We start from the raw sequence: 17865 nt of genomic DNA on the forward strand, positions 1-17865 counted from the left end.
CCCAAAAATATAAGAGGTGATTTTTCAAACAACCTTTCTTCTCTAAAACGTTGGTAAGTGATTTCTAACTCATTTTCTTCACTCATTAACATCTTTTAACATGATTTCAACTCAAAATCAATGATTTTCATGGGGGAAATTGGGTGTTTTGGGTAGAACCTAGGTTTTTCAAAAATTGGGGATTTGGACCTCGATTTGAGGTCCGATTTCAAAACAAAATTATATATTTGAGTTCGTGGGGGAATGGGTAATCGGGTTTTGGTTCGAACCTCGGGTTTTGACCATGTGGGCCCGGTGGCGATTTTTGACTTTTGGGTAAAACTTCAGAAAATTTATTTTCATGCATTGAGGTTGATTCATTTAGCGTTTATTGACGTAATTAAGTAACTTGTGACTAGATACGAGCGAATTGGTGGTGGAATCAAGGGGTAAAGCTATAGTTGAATAGTGAATTATGTTCGTGACATCGAGGTAAGTGTATGGTCTAACCTTATCTTGAGGGATTAGGAGTTGTGTCTTATTTGCTACATGTTAATTGTGGAGTACGACGTATAGGAATGGTGACGAGTATCTATACGTTGGTGTCAAGCATGCCCGTGAGTCTTATATTATAATTGTTATGACTCCGTGGTGGTTTATTGCGCTTCATATGTTATTATCACCATTGTTCCCTTGCCGGAATTTTTGTTTGATATTAATGATCCCTTGTTGGGATGTTTGTTTTGATAGTATTGTTCCCTTGCCGGGATGTTATTGAAATATCATTGTTCCCTTGCCGGGATGTTTTTGAAATATCATTGTTCCCTTGCCGGGATTCCTTGTGATTATTGTTGCCTTGTAAATAGGAGCGGGTGGTACGCCTACCACAAGATAAATTGAAATGGAAGCGGGTGGTACGCCTACCACAAGATATAATGAAATAGGAGCGGGTGGTACACCTACCACAAGATATAATGAAATGAGAGCGGGTGGTACGCCTGCCACGAGATAAATAAAATGGGAGCGGGTGGAACGCCTGCCATGAGATACATGATATGGGATCGGGTTGCACGCCTGCAACAAGATGTGAATCTGCCTTGTTTTTCTTATTCTTGTTAGTGGTTGGATTTTGATTCCTTTATAGTTCTCTTGATATTCTGTTTTACCTGTTTTCCCCGAAGCATGTTTCCCCTTCCCATCTTTATTTGTTTATTCTGTTTTACTTTCCGCTGTATATTATATAACTGCACAGGTTTATTTGGTAGTCTGGTCCTAGCCTCGTCACTACTTCGCCGAGGTTATGCTAGACACTTACTTGCACATGGGGTCGGTTGTGCTGATACTACACTCTGCACTATATGCAGATCCCGGAGAAACTTTTGGACCATAGTGTGGAGGCTACCTTCAGTCCACCCGGAGATCCAAGGTAGACCTGCAGGCATCCGCAAGCCCTGGCGCCTCCTCTATTCCTATTTCCTATTTCATTTTTCTTTTATCAAGAGACAGTGTATTGTCATTTTCTTCAGACTTTGTATGTAGTAATCTCTTAGACAGTCTGTAACACTATGACACCAGATTTTGGGTGGTTAAGGCTTAAGTATTTGTAATAGATGCATTTTTCATAAATCTTATTGTTGTCTTCTGCTTAAATTTGAATTTCCGTTGTTACCACGTTATCGTCCTATAATTGTTAAAAGAGAAATAATTGATTAATGAATTAATTAGATTAAAGGTTTGGCTTGCCTAGCTCACATTAGTAGGCGCCATCACGACTCCCAAGAGTGGAAAATCTGGGTCATGACACTTTTGTTGTGTGAGGGAACTTGATTCATGAAGGAAAGGCATTATCAGTGGCCTCTATCTTAGAGTAAGTGAGTGAGTTGTGAATAATGTGTGGTACTTGTGAGTCAAATCTTGAGGTGAAGATATTACGCTTTTGTGCTTAGTCTATTTAAAATACTCTTGGTGTGATGAGTTAGGAGAATTGTTTAAAAAGGTTGTGTCTATATAAAGTGTAGTTTAATTACTCAAGGACGAGCAATGGTTTAAGTGTGAGGTGTTGATGATAGGCTATAATTGCGTATTTTAGTCGCTTATTACACTCTAATTTACTGCACTTTAATTGAGTTTGAGCTTTAATTGCTAGTGTTTTGCACTAACTATGTGTTTTATGCCTTGTAGGAGTGATTTCGAGCTATATAGATGTTATGGAATAAATTCAAGTGATTTGGAGCTTTGAAGTCTGAGTAAAAGCCTAAGGAATTAAGCTGGGATCGTGTTCAGGGGTCAAATTTGATAGTTAAGAGCAAACGAAGACTCGAGTAGGCATATTGCGCATTGTCTAGTAAAATAGACATAACTCTTTGCTCCGAACTCCATTTGGGCTATAAAATATATGGTTGGAAAGCTAACTCAAAGAAATACAACTTTCATGTTTATGTTTTTCCAAATTCCAAATGGAACAAGGAGAAAAACGCAATCGAAACCACGGTCGCAGACCTGGACGCAGACTGAGGCAGTGCACTGGGAAAATACCACGCCCGCAACGCGACCGCGAGCGTCCAGACCTGAAAAATTGTCCTTTTTCGCATAAAAGAAGGTATAATTGTTTGGGCCCGACCCTACTTGGTATATATACATAGAAAAATGGTATTTTCAGGGGGTTGGACATATTTTTGACACAGATTCGACCTAAGGAGTCAGAGACACAATAGGAGCAAGGTGGGGAATTCTTCTACGAGTTTTTCACTTCATTCTTCATATTTTCATTATTGGTTATGACTTACAGTATTGTAGTTTTACATACTATTATGAATAGATAATTTGTTATCTAGCATTCTGATAGAACCTTTTGTAGGATAAATTCTTGTTATGTTTTTATATAATTGAGCCGTTAGATTTCTCTACTTGCTCAACTACATGTTTATTGTTGTTGATTGAATGACCAACGATTGACTATGCCTATTTATTATGTGTTTCTTGAGAAAGGATACATATTTAGGTGGTTGTTGAACAATGTCACTGCTAACGTATGCGAGAAATTAATACAACGGGTTTAAAGGCAGGTTTAGAAATAACAAAGCCTTGATGTGGTCATAATGATCAGTTAGATAGAGACAACTAGCGTAGTTCAAGATAATATGTCTAGTAAATTGTTGTAGTTGCTCGAGAGAGAACTACAACACCTAAAGTACTCACGATTAGTAGAGAATACTTAGGCGAAATTATGGAAGACGCAGCGGGAAGGATTCTGACAATTGGGGAAATCATAACTCTAGACCTCCTAAATTTAATCTCCAACCCTTAGTATCATTAGTTGTTAATTTATTGCTTTTGTTTCTTAGATAATTAGTTAGATATAAAAATCTTTAATATTATAACTTAGGAATTGTTCGAGCTTGTCTTCCGAGTGATATTGAACAATTATAATGAAACCTTAGTTCTCTGTGGGATTCAACTTTGGACTTTAGACCAGATTATATTTGCAGTGACCGCTTATACTTTTTAGGACTAGAGTTGGGAGTGATCACCATTCCCCTGCGATCGCGTAGAACAAAACTTTCCAACAACCTTCTCCAACTCTTCCGGATAGCCTCTAGTATAATGGTCATAAATTTTTGTAAAAAACTCCAAATTATAATTGGTTTAAATTTATGAAAACTAAACATCAAGATTTACAACTTTCATTTTTGGATCATCTTCAAATTCCTTATAGATTGTGAGATATAAGCTTCCAAAGTCGGGTCAGTGCAACAGAGATTTTACTCTATGCGATCGCGGGAAGACTTACATAATCGCATAGCACAACTCCATTTTTCAAAATTTTCTCTATGCTAACGCGGCTAGATCTATGTTAACGCACTGCATACCCTTGAAGCAAAAAACCAGCAACTAGAAATGGCCTAGCAATGGTTCGAAATCACCTCGAAACTCACCCGAGCCGCTCAGGACCCTGCCCGAACATACCAACAAGTCTCAAAACATATCACGGACTTAGTGGAGGCCTCAAATCACATCAAAAATTGCTAAAAACATGAATCATACCTCAATTCAAAATCAATGAACTTTGAAACTTTAATTTTCACAACTGATGCCAAAACCTATCAAATCACGTCCGATTGACCTCAAAATTTGCACACAAGTAACATTTGACATTACAGACCTGCTCCAACTTCTGGAATCAGAATCCGACCCTGATATAAAAAAGTCCACTCCCGGTCAAACTTTTTAAAATTTCCACTTTCGCCATTTCAAGCCAAATTCTACTACGGACCTCCAAATCACAATCGAGACGTGCTCATAAGTCCAAAATCACCCAACGGAGCTAACCAAATCATAAAAATCCAAATCCGAGATTGAATACTTCAAAACTTGGTCAAACCTTTCAAATTTAAAGCTTCAAGCTGAGAGTCATTCTTCCATATCTGTTCCGATTAACCTAAAAACCAAAATCGAAGATTTACATAAGTAATAATACATCATACGGGGCTAGTCATGCCTGAGAATTGGCGAGCGAAGTGCAAATGTTCAAAACAACCAGTCGGGTCATTACATCATCCCTCACTTAAACATACAGTTTTCCTCGAATGTGCCCAGAGTTGTTCCAAAAGCCAACAAATCACTGTATAACCTTACCATGAACATACTCAGGGGTAATCTCACATCACCCTATCCCATATAGGCCCGATAGCACAACATAACTGAAATTTCACAATCCAATCTAGCCCATTAACCTTGGAACCAAATTTTCGCTTTCGAAATTATCTATAAGATCAGAATCTCACATCTATACTCTAAATAAGTTCGTGCAAGCTATATCAAACCATATCCGTAGCCCAAGATGTTATCACATAATATACAACATAACTCAATCACTCGTAGCAATAACTTCTAATCACAGCAGCTGCTCAAAATAATCGAAAACCGATAATAAACCTCTTATAAAATAAAGCCTCATTCCAACACTTTTGTATACTGCCAATGATGTACGAAACATGCAGAATGTCATAACCATTCCCCAGATCAACCATTCATGAAGCTCCCTCTCCTTTGGCAAGGACCATAGTAAATTTCTAAGCCGAATCCCGATATTATCCTTCCAACCTGCTGAAATTAAATCCGATAGTACTCATTTTAGATCTCAATAACCTTATCTCATCCAACACGACTACTCTAGTGACATGACACATCTATACAATCTAAAGCCACAACCCGTGCAACCCGTGCACCAGTAAGCAACAGTCCAAACGTACTCAAATCATGGAAAAATGACTCGATTGAGAGAGTTGTATCGCAAGCATCACCAGTACCACCATAACACAATGTTAAGGACCCATCACACATCGTAGAACCAGAACACACGAATCTAAATTGAAGGATCACACCTTCACATAACTCCGCTACAACACGTGACTCCATCCAAACACTGGTCTGCATTATATACCTTGAGCCACCCTACTCAAAATCCACAACCATTCAAAATTCAACATCAAGGACCCAGAGTGCATTACCATAACCATAGAGAAGCAAATGACATAACACTATACAACTCCAAAAGAACATAACCGATACGCCATCCACCGAGCAATACCCGATACTCTTCCCAATCAAAGTCCACTATGAGACCCCAATAAAACTGCACCATATGTGCCTATAACTAACAAATCATAACGCCTCGCAACACAGAAAGGTAACTCATAGATCACCCCAGAACACTAATAAGCTCAATAACAATCGAATCAACACATCCCTCAACAATAGTAACTCAGAGTCAACAAAGCCGACTCGATGCAGAACACATATCCATATTAGCCTACCAATGAACCCCTTATCAAGGAGTTCTTGAAGCTACTCCTTCAACTCCTTTAACTCCGCCAGTACCATACAATACGGTGCCCGACACCAAACCAATACTAAAATCAACAACTCTATACGGTGGCATGCCCGACAACAGGAAACACATCTGAAAAATCCCTCACCACCGGAACTGAATCAATGGTAGGAGTCTCTGCACTAGCATCCCTTACAAAGGCCAAATAAGAAAGACAACCATTCCCAACCATCCGCTGGGTCTTCAAGAATGAAATCACCCTACTGGGAACATAATTTGTCGAACCTCGCCACTCAATATGTGGTATCCCCGATATAGCCAACGCCACTGTCTTAGCACAACAGTCCAGAATAACACGGCACGGAGACAACCGGTCCATACCCTATATCATATCAAAATCTAACATACTAAGCAACAAAGGATCCACTCAGATCTCCAAACCCCCGATAGTCACCACACAAGGCCGGTACACATGACCCACAACCACAACATAACCTATTTATGAGAACTCCCAGCCTCCAAATCCATATAGCACACGAATCATCATATCCAATCCCAATTCCACCGTCCAAATATATAACACACTTCTAATACCCAATCATTCCATGAGGGATACTACTAAAATTCTTCTGTGCCACCAAGCAAACTTGAATATCAGTAGTCGATCAAACAAGAGAGTACCGCAATACCAATGATGTATCATTAACTCAATCACATTGCCCTTTCTGAAATGTCTGCCCTCTTCAAGCCACACCAATTAGCAATATCATTTGCCTAATCCTCTAAAACTGCTCGTGCTGCCTAAGAATTTATGACCTTCTTTTCAGAATTGAACTGTGACGTTACACATGCAATCTCAACCCTACATAGTATACCGCATATACCATGCCATCCTATGTCAAATATGCGAACTTCGTAATCCATTACAAGCCACAAGCAACTACGTACTCAACTAGCTAAGAACTTTACATTTGATCCCATCTAGAAGAAAATCACTATACATCACATGCTCCTCACACCAGTAGATAATATGCATCTCTAACTGTGGTAGAAAACCATCAAGAACTCTCTGAATCCTATTTGCACAAAACCAAACCATCAGGACTGAATTCTTTTAACTCATCCAAGCTAACACAGGTCACCAAAAACCCAAGAGCATTGCCACGAGACATCTGTAGAAACTCATTAACTCATAAGCACACAAAGAACTAATCCTATCCCTTACCATGCCGATCCGACCTACTACTAAGTTGTCTTACTTATCCCAAGTTTCTTCTGATTTACCTTCGAATTGATACTTCTCCTTGCCATGATACCACAATCCTCAACCCTGACTCACCACACGAGACCCAAGCATAAAACCACACCGTCTAAGGCTCATAAGCCGCTGAATACCTTCTTAAATATCCCCCAAAACACCACATTTCAAATACTTACCCCGAAGAGACTTCCTACGAATCTAAAGCCATTAACTTCACCTTCCTAATACTGATATATAAAATCCACAATGATATAGAAATGCCACAAGTCTTGGCACCCTCCAATGTGAACCCCCGTTTCTAGCCAAATATACATCCTGAAAATCTCTAATTACTATATGTAAATCTTGAACCCTTCAAAACCATTATCGGGAGTCATCCACTATGCTCAAACATTAATTAGACTGATCAAACGGACCAAACAACCTATGCTCTATCAGAACTCCAACACTGCGGAAAGTAACCCCGCCTTAATACGACCAAATAATTTCCTGATCCATGCAAATTATATCTTTCACCAATAACAACTCAAGTCATTCGATGATTCTTATACACCCATAAAGCATAACACAACCCCTATCCAAAATTTCCTTTACTCGAGTCATTGTGGATCTCAACATTCGTAAGCCATAACTGATTCACTAGTATGCCTCAAAATGGAACCAACATAGCACATAACCATGCTATCAACTGATCAACAACAGACTCCCCCACTTGGCTCAAATCCATAGATCAAAACACACAATAACTCATTGTCATGACCAAAATCTAACCACATCGTGATGGCGCCTATCATGATACTAGGCCAGCCACATATTTCCAAATTTTCCATTTTCAAATAAAACTTAAAGAACTTCATAGTTTTAACATAAGTTTAATAAGATAAGAGTGGAAATCCAAAATCCAGCGAAAAGAAATACAATCCTGACCTCGGGTGTCACTAAGTCATGAGCCACAACTAATACAACTATTTGAAATAATATGACCAATATGGTATGAGAATATCCAAAACATATAAACTAAAGGAAAGTAAGGAAAGGAGAAGGCGGAATTGCGGTCGCCAAGCAGCTACCTCGCAATCTCCAAGTGAAAGTCCGCACAATATAATTAGCAGCCACTACCATGCCCCGAGATACCTGGATCTGCATACATGGGTGCAGGGGGTAACGTGAGTACCCCAACTCAGTAAGTAACAAGTCCAAACTATGGAATGATTGTAGTGATGAACCAAACCCCATACGGGTTGTAACAGATAATTGTATAGAAAAGTAGACATGCTTATAGTTCATGTATTTTTCTAAGAAATAACCAAACACAGTATGAACAATACAGAGTATAAGCTAAGAAAACTCTTAGTACCAATGCACAGATAGCATGATCAATGTCACGTATGATACCTCCACTCACAATGCTCAACCACTCGGTACTGTATACGACCCACTCGACCCAGGAAAAATCCATCCCAGAATGTACGTACATCATAGACTATAAGTCACCCAGTACCGAGGAAAAACAGGCCAATCCAGCCTCATGGAGAAGATCCATCTCCATACCAATACTTCTGACAAGATCTATGTCCAGGGAAGATCCATCCCTTAATATCATCAAGTAATACGCCCACTGGGGTTGTAAAGACAACGGAGGGGCTTCTCTAAGCCCAAGCTCTATATCAATGCCAGCGAAGGTATGATCAATATCATTGCTGTGGCGTGCAACCCGATCCCATACTGTCAATCAATATTCGGCTCTCGGCCTCACTCAGTCAATACTCTCCAGTCTCATACACATGGGCTAAGATGTCATAATACAAGCCCGAACAATGATATGATATGTCAAATAGCAATAATCGAGACTGAGGCATGATATAATATGTATGAACAGGACTGAGTATAGAATATACATGAATCTAATGACATGACAGTAAGAAACGACCTCTCGGGTCTCAAAAATACTGGTGTGAAGCCTTAACATGATATTTAGCATGATTTGCAGCTTATTAACTTAATCACATGATTACAACACAATATCAACATAAAAGAGTAGCTAAGCGATGCCATGGAATGATCCAGGCCGCATTTCTCATTGTGCACACCAACACGCCCACCACTTGGCATTGTGTTACCTCAATAGTAATCATAGAACATTTAGTTCGGGGTTTCGAACCCTCAAAACCAAGTTTGGAAGCATTACTTACCTCAAGCCAAGACAAATCCTAGCCCGCGATGTCTTTTCCTCTCGATTCGGACTCCAAATGCCCCAAATCTAACCAAAATTAGTATATAACCATCAAAATACGCTAAGGGAACAAAGCACACTTGAAAATAATCAAATTACATCAAAATCCCGAAATTGGTCAAAACCCGACCCCCGGGACCACGCCTTAGATTCCGATAAAAACCACAAAACTATAATCCTCACACTTTCACGAGTTCATACATACCAAGAATACCAAAATCCGACCATAAATGACCCTTCAAATCCCTAGTTTAAGGTCTCCAATTTCCAAGCCCTAACTCCTAAGTTTTAGGCTTCAAATCCCCCAAATTTCATGTTTAATTAGGTAGAAATCACAATAGGATTGAGTATTAAGTCCATAAATCTTACCTCCAAGTGTTTCCCCTTGCCCTCTTCAATCCTCCTCAAAAAGATCTAAAATCGCTCAACAATGGTGAAACTTAGACCCAAAATCGCGGATATAGCCTTTTAAACATTTTGCCCAGCTTTTAGAATTCTTTCACCGCGATCGCGGAAAATGCCTCATGATCGCGAAGCACAAAAACCCGACTAGCCTCATTTAACCTTATGTGATCGCAACAAGCTCCATGCGATTGCGAAGCTATACCACACATACCCATGCAATCACAACATGCCTCACGCGATCACGTAGGGTAATCACCTCAGCCCCTCTTTAGATCACATTTCTCCTACGCGAACGCGGCTCTGACCACGCGTTTGTGAAGCACAGCTTCATACACATACGCGATCATGACTCTTACTCTACAGTTGCATAGAGCAATTCTTCACCCTACCGAACTGAGCCTACGCGATTGCGAACACTCATACGCGATCGCGAAGAACAAAAATTCCTGCAACTGAAACCAGAAAATCTGCAACTTTTCAAACCTGAACTTGATCCGTTTAACCTCCCGAAACTCACTCGAGTCCATAGAGACCTCAACCAAACATACCAACATATCCCATAACATCATTCAAACTTGTTCCAACATTCGGAACGCTCCAAATAAGATTGAAACACCAAATTTACATCAGATTCAAGCCTAAAAATTCCAAAAACTTCCAAATTCCGCTTTCGATCAAAAAGTCTATCAAACCTCATTCGAATGACCTGAAATTTTGCATACACATCACAAATGACACAACAGACCTACTCCAACTTCCAAAATTCCATTCTGACCCCTATATCAAAATCTCACCTATCAACGTGAAAACGCCAAAATTCCAATTTCGCCAATTTAAGCCCAAAATTCCAATTTCCAAAAGAGACTACATGCCTCAAACCTTACCAAAACCTCTCCGAACCCGAGCCAACCAACCCAATAACACATAATACAGCTAAACAAGGCAATAAGAAGCTGAAATAGGGGAAACAAAGCGGTAACTCATGAAACGACCGGCCGGATCGTTACATCCTCCCCCTTTTAAACAAATGTCGTCCTCGAACGAGTCAAGAAACATACATGAAGTCCCAAATAGGTGAGGATATCTACTCCGCATCTCCTGCTCGGTCTCCCAGGTAGCCTCCTACATGGGTCGACCTCTACTGCACTTTTACTGAAGCTATATCCTTTGACCTCAACTTGTAAACCTGACGCTCCAAAATAGCCACTAGCTCCACATCATAAGTCAAATCACCATCCAATTGAACCGTGCTAAAATCCAAAACATGAGACGGGTCACCAATATACTTTCGGAGCATAGAATCATGAAATATCAGATGCACACTCGATAAGCTGGGCGGCAAAGCAAGCTCATAAGTCACCTCTCCAATCCTCTGAAGCACCTCAAAAGGCCCAATGAACCGAGGACTCAATTTACCCTTCTTCGTAAATCTCATAACACCCTTCATGGGTGAAATATTCAATAGACCCTTCTCACCGACCATGTAGGACATATCCCGAACCTTCCTGTCACCATAACTCTTTTGTCTCGACTGCACTGTACAAAGCCTCTCCTAAATTACCTTCACCTTGTCTAAGACATCCTGCACCAAGTCTGTACCCAATAACCTAGCCTCGTCCGGCTCAAACCAACCAACTAGAGATCTACACTGTCTCCCATACAAACCCTCATATGAAGCCATCTGAATACTTGATTGATAGCTTTTGTTATAAGAAAACTCTGTGAGCGGTAGAAATTGATCCCATGACCCTCCAAAATCAATGACACAAGCGCGCAACATGTCCTCCAATATCTGAATAGTGCGCACGGACTGCCCGTCTGTCTGAGGGTGAAAAGTTGAGCTCAACTCTACCTGAGCACCCAACTCTCTCTGCACGGCTCTCCAAAACTGCAAAGTAAACTGAGTACCTCTATCTGAAATGATGGAAACTGGGATACCATGCAATCGAACAATCTCCCGGATATATATCTCTGCCAACCGCTCTGAAAAGTAGGTAGTACACACAGGAATGAAGTGCACAGATTTGGTCAGCTGATCCACAATCACCCAAATAGATCGAACTTCTTCAAAGTCCGTAGGAGCCCAACTACAAAGTCCATGGTGATCCGCTCCCACTTTCACTTTGAAATATCTATCTGCTGAAGCAAGCCACCCAGTCTCTGATGCTCATATTTCACCTGCTGACAATTGAGGCACCGAGCTACAAATTCCACAATATCATTCTTCATTCTCCTCTACCAATAATGTTGTCTCAGATCTTGATACATCTTCGCGGCACCCGGATGAATAGAATACTGCGAACTATGAGCCTCATCTAGAATCAACTCCCAAAGACCATCTACATTGGGCACACATATCCGGCCCTACATCCTCAACACCCCATCGTCACTAATAGTAGCATATCTGGCATCATCGTGCTGAACTCTGTCCTTTAGGAAACGCAAATGAGGATCATCATACTGGCGCTCTATGATGCGATCAAATAAAGAAGACTGAGAAACCACACAAGCCAACACCCAACTGGGCTCCGAAATATCTAGCCTCACAAACCGATTGGCCAAGGCCTGAACATCAACTGTAAGAGGTCTCTCCCCAACTGGAATATACGCCAAACTCTCCATACTCACCGCCTTCCTACTCAAGGCATGGATCACCACATTGGCCTTCCCCGAATGGTACAAAATAGTGATATCATAGTCCTTTAGCAACTCCAACCATCTCTGATGTCTCAAATTGAGATCCTTCTGTTTGAACAAGTGCTGGAGGCTACGATGATCAGTAAACACCTCACAAGACACACCATACAGATAATGCCTCCAAATCTTTAACGCATGAACAATTGCAACCAACTCCAAACCATGAATGGGGTAGTTATTCTCTTGGGGCTTCAATTGATGAGAAGCATAAGTAATAACTCTACCCTTATGCATCAACACACACCCGATACCAACTCTTGAAGCATCACAATACACGGTATATGAACCTGAAGCTGATGGAAAAACTGACACTGGAGTTGTGGTCAAGGCAGTCTTGAGCTTCTAAAGGCTTGACTCACACTCATCCGACCACATAAATGGAGCACCCTTATGAGTCAACTTGATCAAGGGTAATGTGATAGATGAAAATCCATGATCAAACTGGCGGTAATAACCCGCCAAACCAAGAAAGCTGTGAATTTCTGTGGCTAAGGATGGTCTGGGCCAACTCTGAACCGCCTCTATCTTCTTTGGATCAACCTGAATACCCTCACTGGACACCACGTGCCCCAAGAAGCCACTGAACTGAGCCAAAACTCACACTTGAGAACTTTGCATAACGCTTCTCCTCCCTCAACTACTGCAACACAACTCTCAAATGCTCCGTGTGCTCCTCTTGACTACGCGAATAAAGCAGAATATCATCAATGAAGACTATGACAAACGAGTCGAGATAAGGCCGGAGCACGTTGTTCATCAAATGCGTGAACGTTGCTGGGGCATTGATCAACCCAAAAGACATCACAAGTAACTCATAATGACCGTATATGGTCCTGAATAATGTCTTAAGAATATCCGAGTACCTGATCTTCAACTGGTGATAACCTGAACGGAGATCAATCTTGGAGAACACCCTTGCTCCCTGAAGTTGTGGAATAAATCATCAATGCAAGGCAGAGGATACTTGTTCTTAATTATAACCTTGTTCATCTACCTATAATCAATGCACATCCTCATAGTGCCATCCTTCTTCTTCACAAAAAGAATAGGAGCACCCCACGATGAAACACTGGGCCGAATAAAACCCTTATCCAAGATTCCTGAAGTTGCTCCTTCAACTCCTTCAGCTCCGCTGGTGCCATACGATATGGAGGAATAGAAATGGGCTGAGTGCCCGATACCAAATCAATACCAAAATCAATATCCTTGTCCGGTGGAATACCCGGTAGGTCTGCAAGAAACACATCGGGAAAGTCCCTCACAACTGGAACAGAATCAATGTTGGGAGTCTTTGCACTGACATCCCTCACAAATGCTAGGTATGAAAGACAACCCTTCCCAACAATCAGCTAGGCCTTTAGAAATGAAATCACCTTACTGGGAACATAATCAGTCGAATCTCGTCACTCAATCTATGGCAACCCCGGCATAGCCAACGTTACTATCTTAGCATGACAATCCAAAATAGCACAACACGGAGATAACCAATCCATGCCTAATATCACATCAAAATCAACCATACTAAGCAACAAGAGATCCACTCGGGTATCCAAACCCCCAATAGTCACTACACATGACTGATATACACGGTCTACAATAATAGTATTGCCTACTAGAGTAGATACATAAATAGATGAAACAAGAGACTCGCGGGGCATATCCAAATAATGGGCAAAATATGATGTGACATAAGAAAAGGTGGAGTCGGGATAAAATAATACAGAGGCATCTCTGTGGCAGACTGAGATAATACCTATAATCATAGCATCTGAAGAAATAGCATTTGGTATGGCTAGGAGGGCATAGAAACGGGACTGACCACCACCTGATCGACCTCCCCCTCTAGGGCGACCCCTAGATGACTGACCTACACCCCGAGCTGACTGAGCGGGTAGGGAAGTAACTGGTGCTGAAGCCGAAGGATGACTCTTCTACTGGGATGAACCTCCCATAAGATGGGGACAAAACCTCTTGATATGACCCAAATCTCCACACTTAAAGCAACCCCTCGTAGCAAGTGGCGATGGGGACTGAAGGGAGCCTCGTGCACCGGGATGCCCACTAGAAAATACCAACATAGATAAGCCCTGAATTGATGGTGCCTGAGTCGGACTCTAAGTTGGAACGGAACTGAGAGATGAGTGGCCCTGATGTGAACTGTGAGAATCGTGGCCAGATGACCCACCACGCTGACCTGAATAGGTTAGCTGAGCATGCCTGAATGAACGGCCTCTGCCGTGCTGAAACTAGCCTCCCGAAGAAGAACCCCCAAAACTACCAGATCCTTGAGGCCTCTTGGCCTCCCTCTCCTCTCTCTCCTGGAAATAAACTAACTCAATCTCTCTAGAAATGTCAACCACCTTCTCATAAGAAGAGCCAGATACTCTCTCTGGTCAGAAAAATTCGTAGTTGATAGTTGAGGCCATCAACAAACCTTCTGATCCTCGCCCTGTCTGTGGGAACTATCCAAATAGCATGACGGGCCAACTCAGAGAACCTCATCTCATACTGTGTCACGGACAGACCCTCCTGGCGCAGCTGCTCGAACTCCCTACGCAGCTCCTCCCTACGGGAATGCGGTACATACTTCTCTAGGAAGAGAATGGAGAACTAATGCCAGGTAAGGGGCGGTGCACCAATAGGCCTACACCTCTCATAAGCCTCCCACCAAGTGAAAGCAGCCCGTGAAAATTGAAAAGTAGTAAATAAGACCTCACTAGTCTCTAGAATACCCGCTGTATGCAACATTCTCTGACACTTATCCAAGAAACCCTGGGAATCCATGCCCTTTGCACCACTAAAAGTCGGAGGCTGAAGTCTACCAAACCTCTCCAATCGACGTTGCTCGTCATCAAGCATAACTGGAACCACAAAATCATGAGCAGGTGCAACCGTCTAGGCTAGTGGTGCCTCCGGTGTCTGGATTCCCAGTACAACCTGCTCGGGTGTACGGGCGGCGAGAGTCTATGTGCCTCTCCTGGCCTGAGAAGTAGCTGCTGTAGTAGAAACTACGACTGCCTAAGCAAGACTGGTGCACACAGTCAGAATCTGAGCCAAAGTCTCCTGGAGACCCGGAATAACAATAGGCACAGTCGGTGCCTGAGCTGGTGCTGCTGGAACATCCCTAGCTGGAGCCTGATCATGAACTAGGGTGGCGGGTGGATCTGCAAGTGTTGCCCTAGCTGCTGTGCGGGCCATACCCCTACCCCTACCACGGCCTCGACTAGGTCCTCGGCCTCTAGCGGCCCCAACTAGTGGTACTGGTGGTCGTCCATCCTGATCGGTAGCACGTGTCTTCACCATCTGTGAGAGAATAGAATAACAGAAATATTAGTACTCGGATCAACAGATTCACACGACAAGAATTCAAGAATATGAAGTTTTTCTATACCGATCCGTGAGACTCTACTAAACCTGCTCATGACCCGTGAGACCTATGAAACCTAGGCTCTGATAGCAACATCACACGAACCAAAATCTAACCATGTCATGATGGCGCCTATCGTGATGCTAGGCCAGCCACTTACTTCCAAATTTTCCATTTTTCAAATAAAACTTAAAGAAATTCATAGTTTTAACATAAGTTCAATAAGATAAGAGTGGAAATCCAAAATCAAGCAGAAAGAAATACAATCCCGACCTCGGGTGTCACTAAGTCATGAGCCACAACTAATACAATTGTTTGAAATAATATGACCAACACGGTCTGAGAATATCCTAAACATATAAACTAAAGGAAGGTAAGGAAAGGAGAAGGCGAAACTATGGTCTCCAAGAAGCTACCTCGCAATCTCCAAGTGAAAGTCCGCATAATATAATCAGCAGCCGCTACCGTGCCCTGAGATACCTGAATCTGTACACAGGGGTGCAGGGGGTAACATAAGTACACCAACTCAGTAAGTAACAAGTCCAAACTATGGACTGATGGTAGTGACGAACCAAACCCCATACGGGTTGCAACAGATAAATGTATAGAAAAGTAGACATGCTTACAGTTCATGTATTTTTCTTAGAAATAACCAAACACAGTATGAACAATACAGAGTATAAGCTCAAAAAACTCTAAGTACCAATGCACAGATAGCATGATCAATGTCACGTATGATACCTCCACTCACACTGCTCAACCACTCGATATTGTATACGACCCACTCTGCCCAGGGAAGATCCATCCTGAAATATACATACATCATAGACTCTAAGTCACCTAGTACCGAGGAAAAACAGGCCAATCTAGACTCACGGAGAAGATCCATCTCTATACCAATACTTCGAACAAGATCCATGTCCAGGGAAGATCCATCCCTCAATATTATCAACTACTGCGCTCACTAGGGGTGTAAAGACTCTTGAGGGGCTTCTCTGAGCCCAAGCACTATATCAATGCCAGCGAAGGCATGATCAATACCATTGTTGCGGCGTGCACCTGATCCCATACTGTCAATCAATATTTGGCTCTTGGACTCACTCAGTCAATACTCTCTAGTCTCACATACATGGGCTAAGATGTCATAATACAAGCCCGAACAATGATATGATATGTCAAATAGCAATAATCGAGACTGAGGCATGATATAATATGCATGAATAGGACTAAGTATAGAATATACATGAATCTAATGACATGACAGCAAGAAACGACCTCTCGGGTCTCAACAATACCGGCGTGAAGCCTTAACATGATATTTAGCATGATTTGCAGCTTATCAACAAAAACGAGTAGCTAAGCGGTGCCATAGAATGATCCAGGCTGCATTTCTCACAGTGCACACCCACACGCCCGTCACTTGGCATTGCGTCACCTTAATAGTAATCATAGAACACATAGTTCAAAGTTTCAAACCCTTAGAACCAAGTTTGGAAGCGTTACTTACCTCAAACCAAGCTAAATTGTAGCCCGCGATGCCTTTTCCTCTCAATTCGACCTCCAAATGCCCCGAATCTAACCAAAATTAGTATATAACCATCAAAATGTGCGAAGGGAACAAAGCCCACTCGAACATAATCAAATTACATCAAAATCCCGAAATTGGTCAAAACCCGATCCCCGGGCCCATGCCTCAGATTTCGATAAAAATCACAAAACTAGAATCCCCACACTCTAAAGAGTTCATACATACCAAGAATACCAAAATCCGACCACAAATGACCCCTCAAATCCCTAGTTTAAGGTCTCCAATTTCCAAGCCCTAACTACCATGTTTTAGTCTTCAAATCCCCCAAATTTCATGTTGAATTAGGTAAAAATCACAATAGGATCGAGTATTAAGTCCATAAATCTTATCTCCAAGTGTTTACCCTTGATTCCCTCTTCAATCTTCCTCAAAAAGCTCTAAAATCGCTCAACAATGGTGAAACTTAGACCCAAAATCGCGGATATGGCTTTTTAAACATTCTACCCAGCTTTTAAAATTCCTTCACCGCGATCGCAGAAAATGCCTCGCGATCGCGAAGCACAAA

This window comes from Nicotiana sylvestris, chromosome 11, assembly GCF_000393655.2.
Source record: "Nicotiana sylvestris chromosome 11, ASM39365v2, whole genome shotgun sequence".
Classification (NCBI taxonomy): Eukaryota; Viridiplantae; Streptophyta; class Magnoliopsida; order Solanales; family Solanaceae; genus Nicotiana; species Nicotiana sylvestris.